This window comes from Lepeophtheirus salmonis, chromosome 1 (genome assembly GCF_016086655.4).
Source record: "Lepeophtheirus salmonis chromosome 1, UVic_Lsal_1.4, whole genome shotgun sequence".
In the NCBI taxonomy this organism is placed as follows: Eukaryota; Metazoa; Arthropoda; class Copepoda; order Siphonostomatoida; family Caligidae; genus Lepeophtheirus; species Lepeophtheirus salmonis.
In genome coordinates, this window is record NC_052131.2 from 21,212,288 (window position 1) to 21,237,100 (window position 24,813).

Consider the following 24,813-nt stretch of genomic DNA (forward strand, 5'->3'; position numbering starts at 1 on the left):
GAAAAATGTGAAACTTTTCGAATATAAAATTATTAATATGCCTAAATAAAAACAAATCAACTCTAGAAATGAATGAATATTAAATGAAATTTCGTATCTTTAAGAGTTTAAAAAATAATTTTTGTAGTGCAAAATTATACATAAGTATTATTGAGTGCCTTATTTAGTAAAAATGAACAATGAAATTATATTTTACAATAGAACATACATTAAAAACTTGTTATCAAAAAACTAGATTTGACATGTAAAAATGAAGGAAAACAACAAAATAAATGCGCAGAAATCGCTTTACCAAAATTTGTTTATATATTATCAGCATGTTTGAAACTAAAATAATAATATCATTACAAGTTAGAGAGATGATGGTAAAATATTGTTTAAAAAAAAACAAATTTTTGTCACTAAATTTAATAATTTTTGAGCAGTGTTTTTATTTCAACAAAAGAACCCTATGTCTGAAATTTTAGAGCATTGTGAGCACAAGGACCCTTTTGAGAGTTCCTTTTCAAAGGATCCTTGAACTTCAGTAGAACAGGACTCCACTCAGAGTCATTCTATTAACAAAATGTTTTATTGAAAATCCTTACAAAAAAGTGTGTTCATTTAATTTTTAATATCCTTTCCGTATCCTTCAATAATGGGCATACTTTATGGGACTCCCAATAGAGCTCTTGTGCTAATATAAGTCTAAAATATCATAAATTATGTTCTTTTTTTGAAATAAACACCCATACCAAAATAATGCAAATTGGTTTTTATCATATCATAAATTTCCTTAGGTTTACACTTGACATGGATTGCCCCAACAATAAAGAAGTGATGTAGGCAGTTAATGGCTGTTTTGAAGAGCAAGACAGTTATTATTATAAAAAGGGTATCAAACTTTTTGAAGATCGCTAAGAAAAGTGTATAGGGGTGCAAGATATTAAGTTGAAAAATAATTGTTTTTTTCGCTGAAAATCTTTATGTTTTATTTGTTGTATAGGGTACTTCCAGGACTGTTTCTGTAATACTATCCAATTAATAAATTCGTCAATTTTATAAATTCATGTATATACTATTGGTGTTCTGTTTACCAGTAATTTTTCTTAAAAAAAGAAAGAATGATTTTTTTTTTCATAAAAAAGTCCTTAAAATTCTGAGCTACTTATAAAAAAAATATATATTCCCTATGTAAATGCCCTTAACGACATTTTTTGAAAGTATATTTAGTCAAAAAGTATTTTAAAGGATGTAAATACCGATACCTACATGGCTACCCGAACAAGTACGGAAATATTGGTGTCATTACAGCACTTATATGTAGTAAACGAGTCATTTTATATAAATTAATTGGTTTCAAACTTTTTCCCAATTAAAAGACAGCATTGATTAAATACACTATAAATTAATTACTAAGTGGTAATTGATTTTCAGAATCAAATATTTGATACATTTTATTAATTTACAATAACATTGGTCAAATTATGGAAAGGTTGAAACATCAAGTGAGACGTTGTTTGTTGTCTAAAAAGTAGACTAGCCAAATAATTTCTTTCTCACATTCAGCTGGATTTTCCAATTTCAAGAATTACTCTGCTTCTATAACGTTTATTAAACAAGTGATGCATATAACATGTCCTGTCACAAAACTCTAAACATTTGGAATTTTTCCAATTTTTTACAGTCTTAGATTAAGCAATTGGTCAATAGTTAAAAACAATTATTCTACCCAACTTTATAATAATTATAAAAATATTGTTTGATAAGAGAGCAAATGGAAGCGATTATCATAAACACCCATGCAACTTCTTTTTTTTGATAGTAACAACTATATTAAGCACTTAAATATAAATGTGATTTAAGAAAATGACCAGTTAAACATTAACGGTCTATTTCAATAGTTCCATAATCAATTTTAATTGGAAACATTTGAGCATATATACTTCGAAGATTTTGGATTTTGTAAAATATGGATTTGATACTTTCTGTTTCCATGTTGAGGTTATAGACATGATATATTTCGACTTCTAGAGAAAACGTAACGCCACTTAGTGTATAAAATTCTCCTAGATGTATTTGCTCTATTAGTTTAGTTTTGCCGTTATTTTCTGTTGATTCATTGAAAGTTACAGAGAGAAAACCATTTGAACCCACAGGCTGATCATAACAATAGGTGCATGCAATTCTGGCGGACTGCAATTTGGATACATATCCCAAAATAAAGAATAAAATTGAATTTTCACTTAAATCCAAATCTTTACACAATGATTCTTTCTTTAGCTCTTTCCACTGATTGGAATGAAGCTCAGTGCATTTTATATAATATTATGGATGTCATTAGATTATGGGTAATGCTGTAATGAGTAGAAGGAGCATGATTACTTCTCATAAGTGCAAGAATATTTTGAACGTTGCTCCCGTCTGTTGTAATGTGTTGGACAAGCTTAAAACATACTTTGTATTTCCGGACAAAAACAAATGACAAAAGACAGATCCACATAAACTTTGACAAGGAAATCAATCATAATAAAGTCTGCAGACGGTTCGGATAGGTAGTAAAACTTAACAAATGATTATGTTCTTTTGAAATGTATATTTCCTGGAAGTATTTTATTATTCATTTTTATTGAAAGTCACTGAACTCCTTAAAGGTATCCTCTTGTAAAAAAAAACTTCCTCTACTTGAATGATATATGCATTTTCATTTGATATGAAGTGTCTTTTTACCTTTTACATTTATGGGTCGACATATATTTGGGAAATTTTTGAAATACAAACGTAAAGGCTGAAGGTTTAAAATAACGCATTGAACTTGGTTGTTCTTTAACTTGTATTTCTAAGACTTTCTTTTCTTGTCAGCAATGTCGCTTACAGAAACCTCATCCTGAACCAGGGAGTGAGTACACTCTTGAATACTTCGAAGGTGCTAGACTCATTTTTATTGCCATGGAATGGCACACAGACATGAACCTTTTAAGAGAAATTAATCTTGCAGGAATTATTCATGAATGCCATGAAATGGAGGGGTTAATCCCTATAATATCCCGAATTGCACTTATGAATACCTACATAATTTTTGAGTCATGGGAGGGATGAGAAACGAAGGCAGGAAATATGAAACAAACATTAAAATGTAATACTAAGACATAAATAAAGTAAACTACTTAAGCTTGGATTCTATAAATAATCAAGTTTTAATTGGTAACAGTAATAAGTAATAAGAATCATTACTTAAATACATTCCAAAGATCCTAAGCTGATGTATCACAATCAAAGGCTTATTTAAAGTATTTTATGTTCTAAGTTGGTAATTGAGAGTGAAAATATAAATAAATGCAAATTACTAATAATAAACTTTCATTCCCTACCAAATGATATTCAAACTTCAACTAATGAATAATGATTAATTGCTTTTAATGTACTTAAAGTACAACAATCTAAAGTTTTTGAACTTAATTTGAGCCACATGCTGTTTTTTTGTGCTTATATAATGATAATTAATTAATATGATTCATTGAAAAATATTATGCAGCAAAAGAACCCTAATTAATTTATCTATATGACATAAAAAATATTCATTGATTTTTAGTAAATTAATAAGGCTAAAAGAGTAAGAACAATACATATTTATCAAAACATTATTATGTATATGAAATATTATTCTTCGACCAATTGTCCCAAATTGTCCTTCCACAGAATGTTTTTTAGACAAGTTGTCCTTTGCCGAAATGTGCCGCAGCGAAAACAATTTTGGTTCATATTTCTATAACCATAAATAATATATTTATATTTTGGCAAATCTACAAAAAAAAAAAATCACAAACATTATCTATTGGCTTAAACATGGCACCTTAGATACCTGGAATAAAGACAGTATTTTCCCTTTTCCCAAATGAGTCATTTTTTCTTTAATTATGTACAATAACATATATCAGAGAAAAATAGAGTCGGAATATATTGTGATTAACATTTTTCAAATGACAGACTACAAATTTTGGCAGAGATTCGTCCTCCTCACATTTTTATTACAAATATCACATAAAAAACTCATTCCTTACCACGGATATTGCTTACTACTTATGCATTATTACCTGTAAGTGTATATAGTATAAATGAGAAGAAAAATCTATGAATCATATGGGGGAGATAAAATGATGTCGATAGACTTCGATGGCTGAGATTAGGGCTGACTTAGGAATATTATTCTAAATCTTTCACGACAATTGCTAACACTTTTCTTTAAGGTGTTGCAAATTTTACTTACATTCACACCCTCTTTAGGCAACGGCCCTAGATGAGACATCAATTATTTCAACTGTCTATTTACTCGGAGGCTATACATATATAAGTACATCCTTTTGATAAGAATATAGCAATTATCCTCTGATATTATTATTTTTTTTTTTTGAGAAAATATGTAAAAAAGTGGCCGTACCTCAAAAAACAGCTGACGCTTCCTCACTTTTATTTTATTGTACTATTTAGTATCCCATCAAAACTCTTCATCGTTAATATTCATCTCTTGATCATCTTCTCCAGGCTTTTTTTTATTAGTTCTTGCCGGTTACATGACTTTTTTTTGCTATCAAGGCTTCTAGTTTGAACGTTTTTTATTCTGTAGTTCCATTGTTGTTGTACCATCTCCTCTATTCTGTTAATTAATTGCCGCACAGAGGGATATAAGAAGAAGATATGCTCTGAATTTTCGACCGGCAAGGCACAGAAAGTGTAGTATTTATTTTCCACGGCTGATTTGTTAGTGAAGAGTGAGGATTTATCCATTCGATATCGGATCAATTTTTGTTCATACGAAGTAAAATGGTTCCCCAGTACTGTATGAATAAATAACTTTATTTAGAATTTAAAGATATATTAAATAAATAATAGAATTAAATTACTATCATAAATTATAAATAAAGTTATTTATTCCTATAGGTTTATATTTGAAAATTACAGATTTATAGAAAGCTTTACTTTTACGAGAAGGGGTAGTTTTTTTGTTTTGTCTTTTTTTAAATTTCAGAAATACACATAAAAGTTCCTTATTTTTTAAATAGTCTCATATTTATAAAAAATTGTAATCACCCTTACGGGAATCTTAGGGTTTAACGATGATCTTCATTTTTAATAATTCTTCTGTTTTTGAACTTTCACAAACTCCTACATAAGTTACACAACTCTTTTGTCATTTTGGTTTGATTTAGAAATGTCATACATCGATTCCTAATGTTTACATTGGGGTTTCAGTCTCTTTATTGCATTATCACATTAACTCTTGCGAAGTGAGGTATACTATGCATAAAATTTGATTTATTTAAATTTACAGACTGAAACCAATTATCTGCCCATGCATCGTTTTCACTTCCATTAACAATCAACACGAGCCTTCTTTTGAGCGATTGTCAAATTGTGCGGGATCCAACAAGAACAAACCTTTTTTTACGGCCAGGTTTACATGCAATATCGAATGTATGCTGGTGGATGGATTGCAAATTTAGAAAAATCAGTATATCCATCAATAGGTTATCAAGAACGTGGTGTTGACAGCCAATATATTGTGGCCTCTGAAAGCCTTGGCATAGAGCATTGTATAGTATACGCTTTACAATTACATTTATATGGCCAGTGTATACAGCTGTCTTGCTGCATATTATCATGGAAATATTTTTCCACCCATCGTAATCCCCAATTATTTTATTTTATTCATTGTATAAGTTCTTGGTAGAACCCTTTTCAGATTTTTATTTGACAATTTAGATTTCCAAAGTAGAATTTTTTAACAGAACTACATGATACTCTTTTCCTCTTAGTCTTTTCCCATCCAAATGAATATAATAAGAATATCCCCTACGTAGTTATTGAAAAATCTTGGTTTATAATTCTTGGCTGCCTTTTATAATTCATTTCCAGATACTTGGCTGACAGGTACATTATATATCTGTTCAAATATATGTAGTTGTAAGAACATCATGTGCCTTATGGGTCGAAATTTTTTTTTGTGCGTAAGTAAATATTCTGTTATTGTTTCTTCGCTTTTTTTATGTAATTTCTATTGTGGGGGTGCAAAAGTTGAGAAATAAATTGATTCTGACTCAGGGAAAGGATCATCGACAGACTCAAAGTCAGTTACATGTGATGCCTGAGTTTTGATTGTTGGTCTGTGTCGTTTTCTTGGGTGCTGTGTCTCTTTGACCATATAATTACCAACCTTAGCTCCACTCCTGATATGCCTCTGGTAGAATTCCTTGCCTTCAGAGGGTTTTACATTCTCCCTTACGTTGGCGGCATCAAATAATTAAAATAGTAAGTATTGTATTTTTCAGAATGATTCATTTTTATTCGTATGACTGAAATCAATCAAATAATTGAATTTTATTTCGAATAAGAGTCGTAAAGGATATAAAAAAATCGATAATTTCTTGTGAAAGCTATTTTGTATCTGTAATCATAGTTATGATCCCTATGATGTCGTAGCTTTTCATTGCTGAATAAAAAAAAATAAAGTTTCCAATAATTTGACAACTTATTGACTCCCGATCAAATTTTGAAAGTAAATTAACCGTAGGAGTATTGAAATTCGTTTTTAGCTGCGATTTTTTTTCTTCGAAATTGATGAACTTTAATCTTTAATGCATCCATAATTGTTTTTGAGGTATTTCTCCCGAAAATAACAAGGGATGGAATCGATGGGAAGATGAATGTTTTGCCATACTTCCATTTGTTCCATCCACCCACAAAATATTTGATGGCACGACTTCTTTGATCCCAAATGATAATTTCCCATTCTTGTCAACCCCTCTCACTAAATGATTCATCAACAATTCAATTTTATATAATTTTACAATTCATTTTAATTATGATTGAATTTATGTGGAATTGTGACCTCTAATCTGTCTCCACAGATTTTTTGGTCTACTGAAGAAAATAGATATGTAACGTCAAAAATGAGTTATACATATTACTGAGAAAAAAATAAAGAAGCAGGAAAGAATGGTAAAGCACATACTTTCATTTAACCTTCATTAGACTCACAAAAAATCCATTAATTTTAGTAATTGGATGGTACTTTGTATAGCAAAGTTATGGATAAAGGAACAGGCAAAGTCAGCATATATAATATGTACTTTATCTAGTCCTTTCAATATACTTTTTAGTATATTTCTATAGAATCCAATTTTTAACAATGGATAAGCTAAGTTTTGTTTTTTTTGCCTTTTGATCCTTGATTTATTTACTATCTATTTTTCAGGAAAGTTTTTCTGAATAAAAAAATAGTGAATTAGACATTTATTTTCAATTTATTAATAAAAATATTTATTCAAAAAAAATAATTGTAAGATGCTTTCCAATTGAGAAAAAAAGACAAAAACACATTAAAATAGTTTTTAAAAGTGATTAAAGAAATAATATAAGTCTTATGCCTAAAGCCACTTATAACCAAAAATATTCTCCATTTAGTACATTAATATTATTGATAGAGTTGTAAAAAAATGACCTTAACGCATGCAAAAAAGTAAAACTATTTATACTGCGAAGAAAATGTTTGTTATTTTTAAAAAGGAATAATAAATACCTTTTATTGGATGAAATATTTGTACTTCTGATTAAAACAGACAATTTGAAGAAATATTGTAAAATAAAGAAGGTTATTCAAAATAAGGCCGTGCATATATTTTCTTCACAAATAATTGGAAATATTTCATATTTAAAAAACTTAATTAATTTAACCCATAAGAGCAGAAAGTTGAAAAATTAAGTAAGGACAATGAAATTTCTCAAATGTCATAAGTATGAAGGTATAGAGTAGCTGCAAAAAAAATCATATGTTTGGATCCATTTAATGTTGTAACGATGCTAATATTTTTGAAAATAGCTAAAAAGAATAAAACAATAGTATCGTTGACGGCTATTTACATATAATTACAGGGGTCTCTGCTGTATTTCATTTTTGTGTTGGAAACAGGGCTCGTTTTTAAAGGAATAATTTTGTATAAGGTGGGAACTCCAGAGATTTAGGGAGATTACGTCATCGACTGTTTATTTTTTAATGGCGTAGTGGCGCTGGAAGTACCAGTTCCAATCCAAATTTGGAAATTACTTATTCAAATACATCTGTCCCCAAGTACCACCATAGCCCTGGTATATAAGATAGTTTTGACTAATCGAACTAATTTTATGCATAATTATACGGATCATTAATCTTATAGAAATTGTCATTCATTGATGTGGTCGGGGCTATATTTTAAAGAATTTAAGTTAAGGGCCTACATTTCACGTTAGTATTATTTGCACATTTTTTCCTGTTTTGCATCAAGTAAATATGTATTCTTTGACACCTGATATGGTGCACAGCTATGAAAACCAAAACTTGAAACTCAGATAATTTTGAATGCGTAAATGCAATTGAACTAAATCCATGAACTGTTTGCAATCATCTTGTGTGTATTTACCTTGACTTTGAGCGATAAAAGTTAACTAAATCTCAAGTTTTTGGCTTGTGGTGCTCTACACCGTGTTGGATATAGTTACTCAAAATATGGTTACTGTTGAATCACTTCCAGCTTGGAATTTCCATTAATTATTGATTATTTGATAGTGACATGATTGTTCAAAGAGATCTGTTAATTGTTTAAAAGACAATTAAAAAGCACAAAGTCTTTACTTATCCTTAATCAAAAGACTTTGCTCGGATTATGTACAAAGCTCTTTACCATGGATAAATTTGGATATAATTTGCAATGTGTTTTTAAAGGAAAAAAAATCATTTTTATTAAAAGCAATAAATATTTTTTTGTATATCTTGGGGGACGTTTGATGCAACTTAACGTGTATAATATTTTCAATTATATATTTTTTATAATGGATACAAGCCCTTTTGTACGAAATAGAAAATATACAGGTATTTACTGTCTTAAAAAAATGAAAGAAAAATAAAGTACTTTTATTTTTGTTCTTGGCTCAATTCATTCTAAAACCATCCTTGGGCAGGTTATCAGTTGAACAAAATTACCCATTATTTGTAACTAACGAATGTTTATTTTATTCCCTTAGAAAACTTTCAAATATGTAATAAATGTCAAGACTTGAATAAACGATATGAAATTAATCATAAGCCTTATATTCAAGATTGAAGTTGCCTTAAATCGGATAGAAATATACTCCAAAATACATTTTTATCATCCTTTATTTCAATTTTTTCTTTAATGGTTAAGATTTACATATTGTTTGATTTTAATTCATTTTTTAAAGGATTTAGTTATTCAAAACGTTTTTGAAACAGTTATTAAAGTTAATTTTACAAAAGTTCAAAATAAATTTTCGGATGCCCCCCCCCCCAAAAAAAAGAGAAAATATTAAATATATTAAACATATACGTTCTTAGATATAAATTTTCTTTTTTTCAAATATTAGACTCTCATGTTTAAAATCCCCCATTTCTGTGTAAAAATATAAAGGTAAAATCGTGGACTTTTTGATAACGAACAAACTTTTGCAAGAATAAACAATATACACCATTAAGGCTTTATCAATGACTTATTTATTGATATATCTTTCTATGTTCCAAAATTACTACATATATATCCTCCAACTTGGGATGCAGACGCTGCAGTACTTATTTACCGATGTCAGGGGAACTTTCAAAGCTCCAACCATGATTTTTATGGTCTAAACAAGACTACAAGAGCACCCTAGAACCTCCATGATCTTCTCAACACTCACTTGGGCGAGGAACAATTCAAACATCCTTTCCCTTTTCGCCTCCATATTGATCACTATTGATTTTTGAAAGTTTTTTTTGTTTATTATCTGGATTTACTCCCTACTTTTAACCTTTTTTCTCATGAATTGAAAATAGGTGAAATAAAAAATCATCTCTTTCTTTTTTGCAAAGTTTTAAACATGCCCCAAGAAAAAATAATAATTTTCCATCTTAGAATTGTTTTTCTAAAATGTTACCCTCAAGCAACATTATGAAAATAAGGTCTATAATTGCTACAAAATAAAATTATTTTCCATTTATTTAATATGAAATTTCATTTCAGAAAACATAATTTTTATTATTATTAAAGTATTTTTTATTTGGTTGGTTTCGATGAGTGGCTAAAAAAAGCCCAATATTGTTCACTCATGATCATAATAAAATATTATGATAAAGTATAATCAAATAATATGATAAAATGTATTGAAATAATATGGTAAAATGAAATGATATAATGTGCTGTGGAATTAAAGTAGATGTGGATTATTTTTTAAAAGTATCTTAAACCCGCAAAGTGAAGACGTTCTTCTCATCTCTTTGGGGAGGCTGTTTCGTATACGTATAGTTCGATTAAAAAGCTATGTTGGAGGTAATTAGTATTTGCCGATGGCTGAACTAAGAAAAAATCGGAAAACAACCTAGTGGTGTACACATTACTTCATACTTTGGGCTTGATATTACAATGAGTCAGTCCATAAATAACTTTAAACATCTTAACCAGATCCTGAAGTTTCCTCCTCTTTTCAAGCGACAACAGCCCGACTAGATGTAAACTAACCCCATAGGATATATCGCCGCATATCATCTTAATAAAGCGTTTCTGTACATTTTCAAGAGCTCTGATTTCCTTTCTATACATTGGACTCCACAACTGCGAAGTGTAGTTTAAAATAGGCATAACAAATGCTTCATAAAGCTTCTTCACCAGCTCCATATTTCTGGTTTTAAAACTCGTTTTAACAAACCCAGGCGCTCTGTTTACTTTTCTAAAAATATTGAAAATGTGAGTGCTGAATTTCATATTAGAAGATGTCAGCACTCAAGATCCTTAAAGAAACCCACATTCTTCACCTCTCCAAGATCAATAGCTCCGCCCCGAAAAATCATAAAAGAGTTCTTCTCAAGAGTTACAGGAACTCTCCAACGGTCGCTCCACCTCAGAAATTATCTGAGGTTATCCTCTTCTGTGTGGCAAATATATATATTTTGGATATGAGGTTGTCATACAGGTCATTAATATAGACAGAGAAGAGGGTAGGTCCAAGGATACTACCCAGAGGTACAGAGGATGGGACACCTATTGAAGCTGATCCAATGCCGTTTATCAGAACTCACTGTTCTCGATTTCTGAGCTAAGATGAAATCCAATGCAATAGTTCACCCCTAATCCCAATGCAATATAGTTTGTGTTCGAGTCTACCATGCAGCACCTTGTCGAACGCCTTACTGAAATCAAAGTATAAAACATATGTATCCAGTGAGGAGTCCCTACTTCGATCGACATCATCCCAGTATATTAATAGGTTTGTAACACAAGACCGGAATCCATGTTTTCTGGGAGATATGAGATTGTGTTTGTCAAAAAAGTTTCTCATTTCAGAATTGATTAGCTTCTCCATCAGTTGAGACATCTGGCTTGTGATGAAAATTGGTCGGTAATTACAAATATCCTTATTGCTCCCTTTTATGTATATTGGGATATTATTGGCGCATTTCCAGTCAAACGACACAACTCCCTCCTGCATCGACTTGTTGAATATCATTGTAAGAGGGAAGTAAATAACATGACTAAGCTTCTTCAAGAAAAAAACACAAATACTATCAAGCTTGTTTGGATTTCTATGTAATTGGTGTTTTTAAAATCTAGAGTGTAGGTGGGTGACTCGTGTGGCTTTTTCAACTTGACGATGTAATCAGCATCAATAACAAGAGGGCAGTGATCTGAGAGGGACACCCCTTCATTACCTCGGCTTAATTTTACATGAGGAATTAGAGAGGACAATATATAATTTGTCTCCTTTGATGTGTAGATTCAGTCAACTGCAGGAATATTGAAGTCCCTGCACATTATGGTTGAGTTATTAATTTCCTTGATGAAAGAAGAGAGCGCAAGGTCACTTTTGTAATTAGAGTCGGGGGATTTGTATCCACACATGCATTTCAAATTTTAAACTTGAATCGTACACAGTTCAAAAAAATTACCAGAGTGTTCCTGGAGATTAAAAGCTCTTGTATCATTACGGGAGTAGATAGCTATCCCACCTCCTCTGGATTTGGTGGATGAGTTGCGATCCGCTCGAGAAGTTAGAAAATAGTTGTTTGGAATTATTTTGGAGTTTAGATGATCATTTAACCAAGTTTTGGTGATACAGATCAAAGAAGGCTGGTGGTCGTCAATAATGATTTGAAGTGTATGAAATTTGAGGAATAAGCTCCTGATGTTTATGTAAAATATCTTTAGTTTTTCCATTTGATGATTCTTAACTGCCCAGAACTCCTTACAAGCTGCAAGAGATCTGGGTTTGCCGTCTTTTTTATTTAAAATCTTCATAGACCTTCTGGTCGCTGTCTCTTTGGTATTTTGTAAGGCATGCTTTGACACTCACATTTTCTATTTTTTTTTGCTTATAATAATTTATATGGTCAGGTCATCAGCTAACCCCACTATAATTGGGGGTGGGCCATTCTGTTTACTCCCTATACAAAAACCGTATTTGATTTTTCATTTTTCAATTCCGAACTTTTCTACAATTATCTCTTTCAACTCCATATCTGACGAAAGAACATAAATGATTAGTTTTCTTCTATGGTCCTCTCTCTCCCGTAATTCATAATCAGTCCATTGTTTGAGACTATCTAGCTCCTTTTCCACATTATCAACTCTCTTGTTGGTTGATTGTATTTCCTGAGTGAGTACTTCTAATTTGTTATTCAGAGACTCAAACTTCTTGTCGATAGATTTTAATTTTTCCATTAGGTCATCAATAGTATACATAAACTGAAGAGAATCAGAAGTGTTCCTGTTTCTTTTTTTCTTGGCATTCACCATGATTATAAGAAGATGATTTTATATTGGTATAAGCAATATATAGTAAAAAAAACATAGAAGAAATACTTTTGACAGTTCTTAGAGTTAGTTGCAAGTGAAATTTGAAGGATTGCACGCCCGGTGAGTGCAAGGAAGAGTTTTTACTTTTGACAGATCTTGGTTCTCCGTTGAAGCTGAATCAATGTATTACAAAATGAATTAATCATCCAGTCAAGTTACAAGAAGGTACACTGCAAAGCAAAAGGAGTAAAGACGGAGAATAGTAAAAAGTGATAAGATTTGACGATGTGGATGAAGGAAACGACGAGATATAAGGAAGCAAAAATGGATTTGAATAGGCACTTAGCAGATCACGTGATAAAATAACTCAAAGTCCAGGGAAGATTTTCTATCCGATGTATCATAATTAAATGCACTATGAGCTAAAAATACCGCTTATATGTAATTAATATCACAGGTCCCACAACACACGTCTACACATAGCGAGTATTTTCTCTGAATTTATTTACAATTTGCTAGACAGAATTATGTAACAGTTATTGAAACTAATCATATTGAAACAATCGTGAAAATGGTATACTCCGTTATTACCGTTGCTGATATGCATTAATTAATATTTATTTCTAGACACATATTAACAGAATTATTCTTGCAGATCTTACTTTTTTAAAATAGTTTTTGGTAATAAAGACTGTTTTCTGAAGTATTGTTCCGGGGCAACGTTGTGAGAGAAAGAATTAATAATAAAACCTAGTATTTTAAAATATTCACTCTGAAGTAATTAAGATAGAATGATAGTCAAGTTGACAATTTTACTTCGCACACTGTAAATAAGTTCTGATATCAACACAAAGATTTCTTGGAATATAACTGTCCTTAGGATTTTGATGAGTTGACTTATAAAAAAAATGTTTTTTCTTTGTCAAAATATAATTTTACTTTAATAATATAAATAAAATCTTGACTGCTTAGAATGCTTAGTGCACAAATATTCCTTACAAATTATTTCAATACGTTCAATTAATGACCTAGAAATCTAAACAGTTAATTTCTATTTTTAAACTCTATTTGTATAATTATTTTAGGCATATTGAACACCAAATATAGAAAGAATGACCATATCAATGATTATTTAAATTTAATTAAATTAATCATATTTCTTCAACAAACTATTTTGTATTAATAAATATTAACAAATAGTTTATTTCATGTTTTTGAACATTATTAAATATATATATATATTATTCAATTTAGATACGAATAAAAGTAAATATTAAAATATTGGATTAGATTTAATTTTCAAAAAATTGTATTATATGAAAAATCATAACGAAATGACCGTATTGTGACAATTTTTTTTTTAAAATATATTCGTCCATAAAAGTAATCCATGTTTGAAATTAGTAGTTATGTAATAATACGTCTGTCTAATTATGTAGAAAGCAATGCACTTGACTCCTGTTGAAAATTCTAATAACACTGTAAGATTTACTATAATACAAGTCAACAACAAAAATCTTTATAATCTCATATTCGAGTCTAATAGCATTTGAAAGCGCTCATAACAAATCTGCAATTAGTTATTCTGTATCGAATCATATTGTGTGAACTTTCCTTTGTAATTTTTAAAGTATTATTCTACTTTTTATAGGATAGAGATATTTTTTGATTAAGAAAAACATTCAAAAAGCCCCATGATAATTAATATATATTTTTAAATTTTAGGCTGATTTCAATTATGTGCATATCATAGTTGTATTAAAAATACAACAGTTATTTGTCCAATTTAGTAATGAAAAATTCACACTGCATAAGCACAATCAAGTTAGATGGGGTTAGAGAGATAAGTTTTCGTACTAAAAAAAAGTTTTCGTCATTTTTGAGATTGTTTGACTCAGTATTATTTGAGTACCCGTCAAATATGGGCAAAAGAAAACATAAATTACAATATATTTAACAGTTATTCTTCGAATGCAAGCCTTGCAGCTGAAAATATGTCCTGATATCGTAACTCCAAATCACGTGAATTTTTTTTTTTCGTAAATGACTAGCTCAAAAATAACTGTTCGAAGGTATGAAGGCTTTCATTGAGGGAGATCATTGGGTTGATTACTATGTTTTTCAATATTTAGTGTGTGTTTGTAAGATATAATTTGGGCTCATCTTATTGAATTATTTGATTTTTTTAGGTGTATGTTTTGTCTAGAAGGTTTAATAATTTTAAGCTGAAATGCTTATTCATGTTACTAAAATGCAATTCCTCCTAACAATTCATATTTTATTATTTTATGTTTTGTTTATATCTACATGTATAACACATGGGCTAAGAAATATCGGGTTTCACACAAACAGGGCTCTTTATTTATTTTTCATCTCAATTCTAAAAGTTAGTACTAACCTTAAAATGACAGCTGGCCAGCTTTTATTACAGTTTGTTACTTTGTTTGTCAGTTATTGTGATAAGTATGACGCTACTTTTGTTATTTACAAAACAAGAAATCCATTTTTATTTTGTCTTTGCTTTGAAACTGCTTCATGATGGAAAAAATACAGTTCAAACTAAACAATGGTTTGAAAATTGTTATGGGGACTCTGTTTCATTAAAAAAAAAATAATAACAAAAAAAGCTAATTTAGAACGAGAAGAAAAACGTGTTTTCTTTCTTAACCCGGGGCTTTTCAGCCATCTGTTAACATGCAAGGGAAAAAAAGATAAAAATACTCCAAAAGTTCTCGGAAACCTGATTTGATATGGAAAAACGAATTACAAATTTGTAATCAGCTCGTCAAGCACTTTAAGAATAATATGAAACTCAAAAGATTTATGAAAAACTAATATTTTGTTGACTTGTGTTATCACGATTATAATTGTTCAACAAACAAAGAACCAAATAAAAACTTTTTGTATTCTAAGAAGTAAAAAAAAAACCTTTTTTGAAATGTTCATTAGTCTCTAGAGATAAATTATAGTAATTTTGAAAATGGCTTTCTTTATACAGCTTTGTAAACCTACAGGTTTCTTAAGTCTAAATTTATGTATCTTATATTACATCACTCTGTAAATAGTATGTATGTCCTTCATGCAAGGAAAAAGTATTTTGACAAAGGATAGATGGACATGTTACCTACCTATGCTACAAAATAGAGAAAAAAACTGTCAAGGGAATGATACTTTTTGCGTCAATTTCTCTATTTCTCTTTGTCCTTTCATTATGCACTTTTAATGAACAAAGATTTAAGTGGATACTTTATAAGGTAAAACATACGGATTGAAAAAAGAGTTTCCCAACATCCTTTAACACTACCAAGAATTGCTGCGAGTATGTAGCCTAGAATAAAGAAACTCTAAGGAAACTGGCGACAGACTTATTAATGGGAAAAAATATCACCTTGAATACTTATAGGCAGTGAGGATCACCCTAAGTTTTTTTTTGCTCCCCCGTTTTTTTTTTAAATTGGCAGTTTGAATAATATTTTTTCTTTTTCTATACTGTTATCATTATTATTTTATTTCTAACACGGCTCGTTTTTTAAACTTTTAACGGATTTTACAGGATATCTCTCGTTTTCAATTTCTTCTTTTTTAAGCATACGCCATATCTCGCCTTAAAAGGGATAATTATGCAATAGAAGACAGGGATGATTTTAGTGAACTTAGACTTGGATAAGAGTAGTCACAAAGATATCCAGTTGGTTTTGAATGGGATATAATGAGTCCTTAACATGTCAAGTTGATAAATTAAATTAGGCTGGGACGACAAAGTAGAAGTAGGAGTTAATAAAATTTATTTTCATTTGATTTTTGGTCATTTTAGTTTTGAATATTTATTAAGAAATTTTTATAAAATAATCTAGTTAGGTTGCTTGAGTAAATATTACATTATTGTTATGGAGAAAAAAATTAGAGTAATCTGTATTCAACCTTACCTAACCAGCTTATATTATGAATATTCCTTAACAAATATTAAAAACTTGCAAAGGTCAAATGTGTAAGGGAATGTCAAAATGTCAGTATTTCAGATGCCATTTTGGGCTAAATCCATATTTATTCTATAACTATCTAAAATAATATTAATAGGAATTATACTTGTAAGTATTATATTGTTTCTTGAAATTTTGTTTGTGTACAAAATGACCCTATCTAAATATGTTTTTACAATTTTTCAAGTTTTAATCGAATAATTTAAACAGAAATATCTCTCAAAATCATATACATCTTCTAACATCTAAATGCTACTGATACTAGTGATATATTAATTAATTAACCAGTTCCTATCAGACTTCCAGGGTTATTTTTAGAATAAAAAATATATCATTTTTTATAAATAGATAAACTATATATGACGTTTTTTTCTAACTGTTCTAAATCATTGTTTTTTTTTTTTTTTCTCTTAATTTGAAAGAAATAGCTTAAGATATATATAACAAATAACTTTATTGTAATTTAAGATTGTGTAATATTTTTAACTTGAATTGAGATAGCACAAATACTAATGAATATACTTCATAAAATCATGTATGTATTGAAAACGTATGCTATAAATCCATATTTCTGGGCAAAATTAAACAAAAGCACATCATCCCTAGATTGCAGATCGAAAGCTAAACCCATAACACTACAAAAGAAACGATTTCACTAACAAAAATTTGGAACTTGTACTACTCGAGTCCAAATTTTGAAGATTTGCGACTCGACTTGATTTCAAAACTAAAGATTTGAGAATGGATTTGGACTCGAAATCTGACACTCGTTCATGAACTTGACACTGATGAAGAAATGTATATACAATATACGAATATGTATTCATATAATTATAAAAATATTTATTAAATCAAGTATATATTTTAATCAATTTACTAACATTAAACGACAATACTATTATACTTATATATTGGATATGTGCTTTTAAGAAAGAGCTAATTATGTATTTCTGTCTGTTCTTGATGTACGAACGTTTATTGAGTAGAGCCATATTTTTTAGTTAACCTTGAAAAGTGGCAAAGAGTTTGAATTTTCAAACTGATTTTATACCATAGTGTATCTAAGAATGCGTGATTTACAAAAATTTAATTTTTATTTTCAGTGCTGCTCCGCCACATATATAAAATCGTTAATGAATATTTATGGTATAAAAAATTGTAGGGTATTTTTTGAGAGAATTATATATATTTGTGGAATTAATATGCTTTAATTCATCTACATATGAGTTTGAAACATAATTGGATACAAAATAAAGCATGTAAATGATGTTAGTATTTAGGATTAAGTATATTACTTTAGATCTTGGATTTTCTATTTTATAAATTTTATAGAATTACTCCAATTCTGTTTTAAACAGATTTTATCGACGGGAATTGAGTTAAATTCCTGAAATAAACTTTTTGTTGTTATAAAACTGTATTTTTATGGAGTTATTCGTAATTTTTGTAATTCTTAATACAGATTTATTGAATTTGATTATATTTTGTTTGCTTTTAAGTCGTTTTTCTCTTATTTCCATAGTTTTCAATTGAAAGTATACGTATTGCTACTAATGTCATACCAGCTGTTATCCTATAGATCACACCCAATCTCATCGAAATTAATAATCACATTTGGTTACCTAAGATTTGGTAATGTTTTGTAGAAGTTTTATCAAAAATTAAGTGATAATATTTCAACTATAGCATAATAATCACAAATTATATCTAGTTGTTACCCTCAACTAATATTTTGAAAAAGAAAATACCACAGGAGCTCTATTTTTTGTCATAGTCTTAAACTCAACTTCACGCAAGTATTTTAACATTTTCAAGTGCAAAATGAATGAAATAGTTAGAAAAATATTACAAATTTAAATAACTCAATTTTGAGATTTGTCGACTTTGTGTTAACTAATAATATTTCCTAACTTTTTGGTTACATTTAATCCCAGTTCATTAACGGAGGGTTATAATAATTATTTTTTTTAAACACAGTGTTCTGGTTCAATTTGATTAAAGTAGGAGTTTTTACATTTATTAATTTTCAATTAGGTATTTTTCTTCAAAATGATTAACTAAAAGATTTTAATAGTAAAAAATCAAGATTTTATAGAGATGATGACAAAAGTATTCATATTCATTTGTTCACCGATTCATGAATTTTAGAAGATAAATAAATTGTTCATATTAGGATTTCTATATCCCTGAAAATTGTTCTTGAGTTAGATCCCTGAATGAGATTTTAAATTATCATTACCGTGAAATTTAAGATGTTGATTTTATATTCTAAGAAGAAAACATATATTTAAAACTACAAGGATCCAAAATTAGTTTATATTTCTACAGGAGAAGGTAAAATTATTTTATGACTACAGCAAAGAAAGCCAATGATTTAAAGCGGCAAAATGGTGCAGAGATACTGAGTATAGAAAGTAAAGTCAACAAATATTTAGACGTCTGATATTTGTGTATTGGAAGCCATCATGCGGAATACACCTTGCACATCATTTGCAATTAATCATAAATTGTTAAAAATGTAATCTCGAATGTATCTGCAATATTTTAGTTATGAAGCCGTGATGTTCTCTATCTAAGTTTATAATAAAGACTGTTTATTTATTACGATCATATTTACATTATATAAACACGTTGAGTCTATCTTGTAGGATCGACTCGCTACATATGGCCCTCTAGAGGATGCTTACGGTAATTCAAACAAAATAATCAACAAACATATAAATATTATAACTTATAACAATCGTATCACATCATAGTGACAGACCACCAATGTTTAACGTAGTTGTTTTTTTTGTCAGAATATCCTTTAACTAGAAAACAAAATAAAGCAGAGCGGCATCATTATAATAATAAACAACAAATCATATTCATTTCTCGTTTTTATTAGTCTCCTAGAAGAAACACGGCATCTTTACAAACAACCAACAAGTTGTTTGTAGTTATAATTTTTGAACAAGGAACTGCAAGAAGGAGGTAATGGACATCGTTCTTCTCGGATGAGGGAAGTCCTCAAAAGCACTCTCCAGTAGAAATGCTGGCTTCTAACGATCTTTTGACACGTTGTCTATTTTGGATCCAAAGAGTAGTAGAGGTCAGAGTTTCATCACCCTATAGGGCCTCAGGTAAGTAAGTGATAAAGGTACTCTTATTGGCTTGTCTTTTAATAACACATATTATGCTTCAGATAGTCCTGTGACCGTTTGATTGGGGATGATAAGAAGTTGGAAATTTATATTTGATTCCTCTAATTATTTTTTTCCAGACATTCCGCATAAGCTGGGTGTCCCGATACACGACATCTGTGATAGTAACGCCGACATGAATCTTAGTAAAGTGGCCATCTTGAAGGGAATAGTCAGGATCTGGTCTAGAGGATGATTGTGGAGGTTTGACGGATTGACAAGCAATGCACTCTCCGGTAAATTATATGATATTTTTCTTTAAGTACGGCCATTCGAAACTGTTTGAAACTCTTTTAAGTGTTTCTTTAATCCTAGGGTGGTTAGGATCATGTACACGACTAAAAAATTGTTTTTTGAGGGAAAAATCCCTAATACTATTTTAAATCGATTACAACAGACAAAGCCTAAAATTTCATATTTTCTAAACATTTGACTTGACTTGGCTGATTTCTAAAATGTGTAAGGAAATGATGTCTAATTGATGTTCTACTATTCTCTTGTAGAGATTATCTTCTTCGTAAACGCTTAATACTTCTTTTCTTTATAGGAAGTATGCGGAGACGTTACATTTACCTTCAATGTATCGTATGAAAATGCTCGAGCTTGTCTTAGAGCCCATTATGGAATCTTGACAAATAGGGCTCTTATTAGGGATTTATGGTCAGTATAAACTGTGGAAGGATATCCTTCAACCGCCCACTGAAAATATTTAATTTCTTCTTGAACTGCAGTGAGCTCTCTTTCAAATGTAGAGTATTGACATTGGGTCTGTGAAAAGGCTTTTGACGAAAATGCTGGAGGTTTTGAGCCTTTTCCTAGTTCCAACTGCTCCAATGCGGCCCCATGCCAATATAAGAAGCGTCTGTAATGACAGCATGAGTTCTTTGGGGATTTCTAAAAATTAAGCGTGACTTTTCGCCGAATAATGATTTTACCTTATTGAAAGCTTTTGTATGAATATAGTCCGTTTGAAATCGACGTTGTTTTTAGTAAATCATTTAACACCCGAATATACGTTACCGGATTTCTAGTGAATCTAGAGTAATATTGCACTAATCCTTAGCATTTTTATAAAAACTTGACAGATGTAGGGACCGGAGTATTTGAAGAATAGCAATACGATCCGGGTTAGGTCGAAGGCCGTTTTCTGAAATAAAGTGGCCTAAAAATTTCATTTCCTACATAAAAACTCAGACTTTTCTGTGGAGAGGACCATGCCATTGTCTTGTAATTTACGGAATATCATATCCAAGCGTTCGTGATGTGTTTCAAAACCTTTTGAAGGTACAAGGATATAATCTAAATAGAGAAATACTCCTGCAATGTTACCTAAGAAAGTGTCAATAAAATCATTGAAATATCTGGGCGGATTTTTAAGACCGAAGGGTATTTTTACGTATTCATACAGGCCCACTGGTGTAATTATTGCAGTTCTGTAAATGGAATCGTTCTCCATGGGGATTTGGTGATATGCTCTAGAAAGATACAGCTTGGAGAACATTTTGCCACCAGACTAATTGGAGGAAAAGTCCCTCAAGTTAGGAAGAGGATAACAATCCGCCTCTGACATGTAGTTTAGAGCACGATAGTCTCCACATAGTCTAAATCCTACATTTGATTTTTGGACTATGTTGATAGGTGTAGAAAATGTTGCTTTTGAGGGACGAATTATTCTGAGACTTTGAAGTTTCATTACTTCATCCTTTATAAATAATACCCTTTCACCATTAACTTGTCTTTTCCTTGCAAGGCATGATATTCCTGGGGTAAGAATAGAATGTAAGACTTCCTTATGTTTGCCTCACCCAATAGCATATAGTCATTTTTTTCCATTAAAACACATAGGAATTTCATTTGAAAATATGAAACGTGGGTTTTGTCGTTTCCTGAAACATATAGGTGGTTTACCATCAGAGTTTTCTTCTTCATGTTGATGGAATATCCGAAATGCTCCAAAAAAAATCAGCGCCAAGAAGTGCTTTTTGGGTGTCCGCTAAATAAAATGACCTAACTGTTGGACCAAATATATCAATTGTCTGATTTATTTTTCTGAAGGTTTTCACTTTGTTTCCTCCAAAACCTATCTATGAAAGTTGCGCAAATTCGACTAACAGACGCTCCTAAGGACTTCAAAGACAATTCCTAGCTTAGATGAATATTAATTGTAATACTTTAATATTTACTTATACTTAATCAGTGCAATTCCATATGATCACCAATTAAAGAAACATATAAAAAAAGATGGAAATATTTTTTTTTTTTTAATCTGTAGAGGGGAATGATTTTATTTGCATTCTGAAACAGAAATTGGTAATAAAAAATGTTTAGAACCATTGCTCTATAAGTTAATTACGTATACATACTCGAATAAAAGAGCCTTATAGGTCATTATAAAAATTGTAGGGGCCTGCGATATTTTACAAAAGTTTTTAAGTCGGTGATGTATAACTAGACTTAGGATTTTTAGTCAAAATAAGCACCCAAAATATCAAAATTGAGCAGTTTGTATTTAATACAGGCAAATACAGTTATATCTCTTAAGTAATTAACATAGTTTGTGTTTTTTTACATTTATCATAATTAATTGATAATTTTTTCTATGTTATATCGACAAATTAAGATTTTAGAGAGATTTTCCTCCGTCAATGTTCGCCTTTGATCAGTATTGGTAGTTTTAAACATACTAAAAGCCAATTCAACGTCTTCATTAGTAATTGGAGAAAATTTGAAGTTGATGTGATCTTCAATATTTTTGTTGTATAGAGGTATCTCGTCACCAACACTACCACTGATTAAGCGTACAGCTTTTTGCATTAATGGAAGATCATGATTTCGAAATAGTGTGCAAATATTCTTTGTTGCAAGATTCAAGGGAGATTACTGAATAGTCCATTTTGCGCCAAATTTATACTTTTTTTAATTGACTATCTTCATTGTATCTATACATATTTTTACTTGAAAAAGGAGAGCTTAATGAAGGAGGGCTTTGTAGGTGGATTTTTCCTTGAAAAATATCATTTTTAGAATGAGTAAAAGCCAGTGTAATATAACTACATCCCAAATTTTACCATTTATTTCATACAATTTTTTAAATATGAGCAATTTTCATACAAGGAAGGGCAAAAGGTGCATTTTTTCAAAAAAAATTTAATTGAAGGAATTTTTTGATCAATCGCCCACAAATTTTAAGTTTAATTATAATTTTTGTTTATACTGAAATTATCTCCATAATTATATTACATGCAGCTTATGATAAGAAGCATATTTATTTAATTTTACTGTACTACACATTGCGAAAATTACAGAAAATTATTTTACATTATTAATGTAGAAGAGACAATGAGTGCATTGGACATGTGAAAATTAATTAATCCTCTTATACATCTTATACTTGTACAAGTTGTAATATGTATTTTACAAATAACAAAGGCTTAAAATCCCTTCATTTTCACTTCTCCTAATTTATTTCTCGTAGGTGACAAGACTCAATTAAAATAATTATATGAAATACTAATTGACTTCGTCGCCTCTAAGGCAACTATTTTTAGCTCCCTGTTACACTATTTTTTTTATTCCAATTTTCAGCCTAGTAAATATGCATTTACTAAATTATATCACATTTTAATAGATTGGTTTTTAAAATTATCTTATTAAAGGCAGTTTGGTGTGAAAAGCTAAGGAATTAGACGATCATTAATCACAGGCAATCCTAGTAGAAACATATTTTATTCTTATCTTATATAATAAATGTATTTGTATCTATTTTAAAATCAAACATTAATTTATTCTAGTTGGTGATAAATAGTCATTTATTACATCAATCAGGGTTCAAATAGACTAATCATTTATATAACTTCTTGCTAACGAAAATGTATATTATAGAATTAATAAATATAATAGTATTTATGATGTAACGAAGATTTTCAATGAATTATCGATTTAAATATATTCTTTAAAAGAAGTGATACTTAATACAATATTGGGTATACTTTGATCAAAATATGCTTGTCATTCATATATTTATTTAAATCATATGCTAGTCTTTTTATCTTATCCATAAAATGATTGAATGTCCATCATTTTCGAACATTAATTTTGAATAAAAAAAATTTAAACTTATTTTCGAATAGTTTCACGATATAAAATAATTATTAATACATTTTTGTCTCCACCCTATTTGAAAATCTAAATAGATATTTCATTATTATCTTCCAGATTTGTGCCAGTACTATCATAATCTTCATTTGAAAAATAAAAAGTCTGATAGTCTTACTTTTTATATAATTGCATATATATTTGTTAAATATGCATTAGGATAACGTCCTTCATTCTAGAATAAAAAATATTGGATTTAAAATAAATATATATAAAATATAATTTAAAAAAACAGTTTTAAATGTAAATGTGGAAAAAAAGAAATTTGAAATGAAAAGTAAGGAAAGGTTTTATAAATTAATAAGAATGAGGTTAAAATATTTATATTTTTAGACACATAAGCTTGAATATTATACAACAACAATAATTTATTTATTACTTATGCTGTTATATAAAGGAATTCTTCAGAATGATGCGCACTATACACAGTACAATTGCAGCACTTACATAATTATTATCCTTTTTATAAAAGGATGGAGCTTTTTTCGAGAAATACCATAAAATACATTTATGACGGATTATGTGTAGTTCTACGAACCTTATTTTTCTCCAAAAGTTCACTCAACTTTCTTGTACTATATAAAAAAATTAATTAAAAAAACTAACTAATTTCACCCGAAAGATACATACAAAAAAATTAATTTTCAAATATTTTTTAATAAAAATTTACAATCTGTTAGTAATTAAGAGAAATTTGAGTTTTAC

General features: G+C 29.5%; 1 long non-coding RNA gene across 2 annotated transcripts; it reads left to right on the forward strand.

Moving 5' to 3' along the window:
- Positions 1-19,521: 19,521 nt before the first annotated feature.
- On the forward strand, positions 19,522-20,931 carry LOC121125175 (uncharacterized). 2 transcript variants are annotated; one of them, XR_011780557.1, is made up of 3 exons: positions 19,522-19,893; positions 19,956-20,189; positions 20,501-20,931. It is a non-coding gene; the product is annotated as an uncharacterized lncRNA (long non-coding RNA). The 2 variants fall into 2 exon arrangements; XR_005866575.2 differs by having other exon boundaries at positions 20,034-20,189.
- Positions 20,932-24,813: the final 3,882 nt, after the last annotated feature.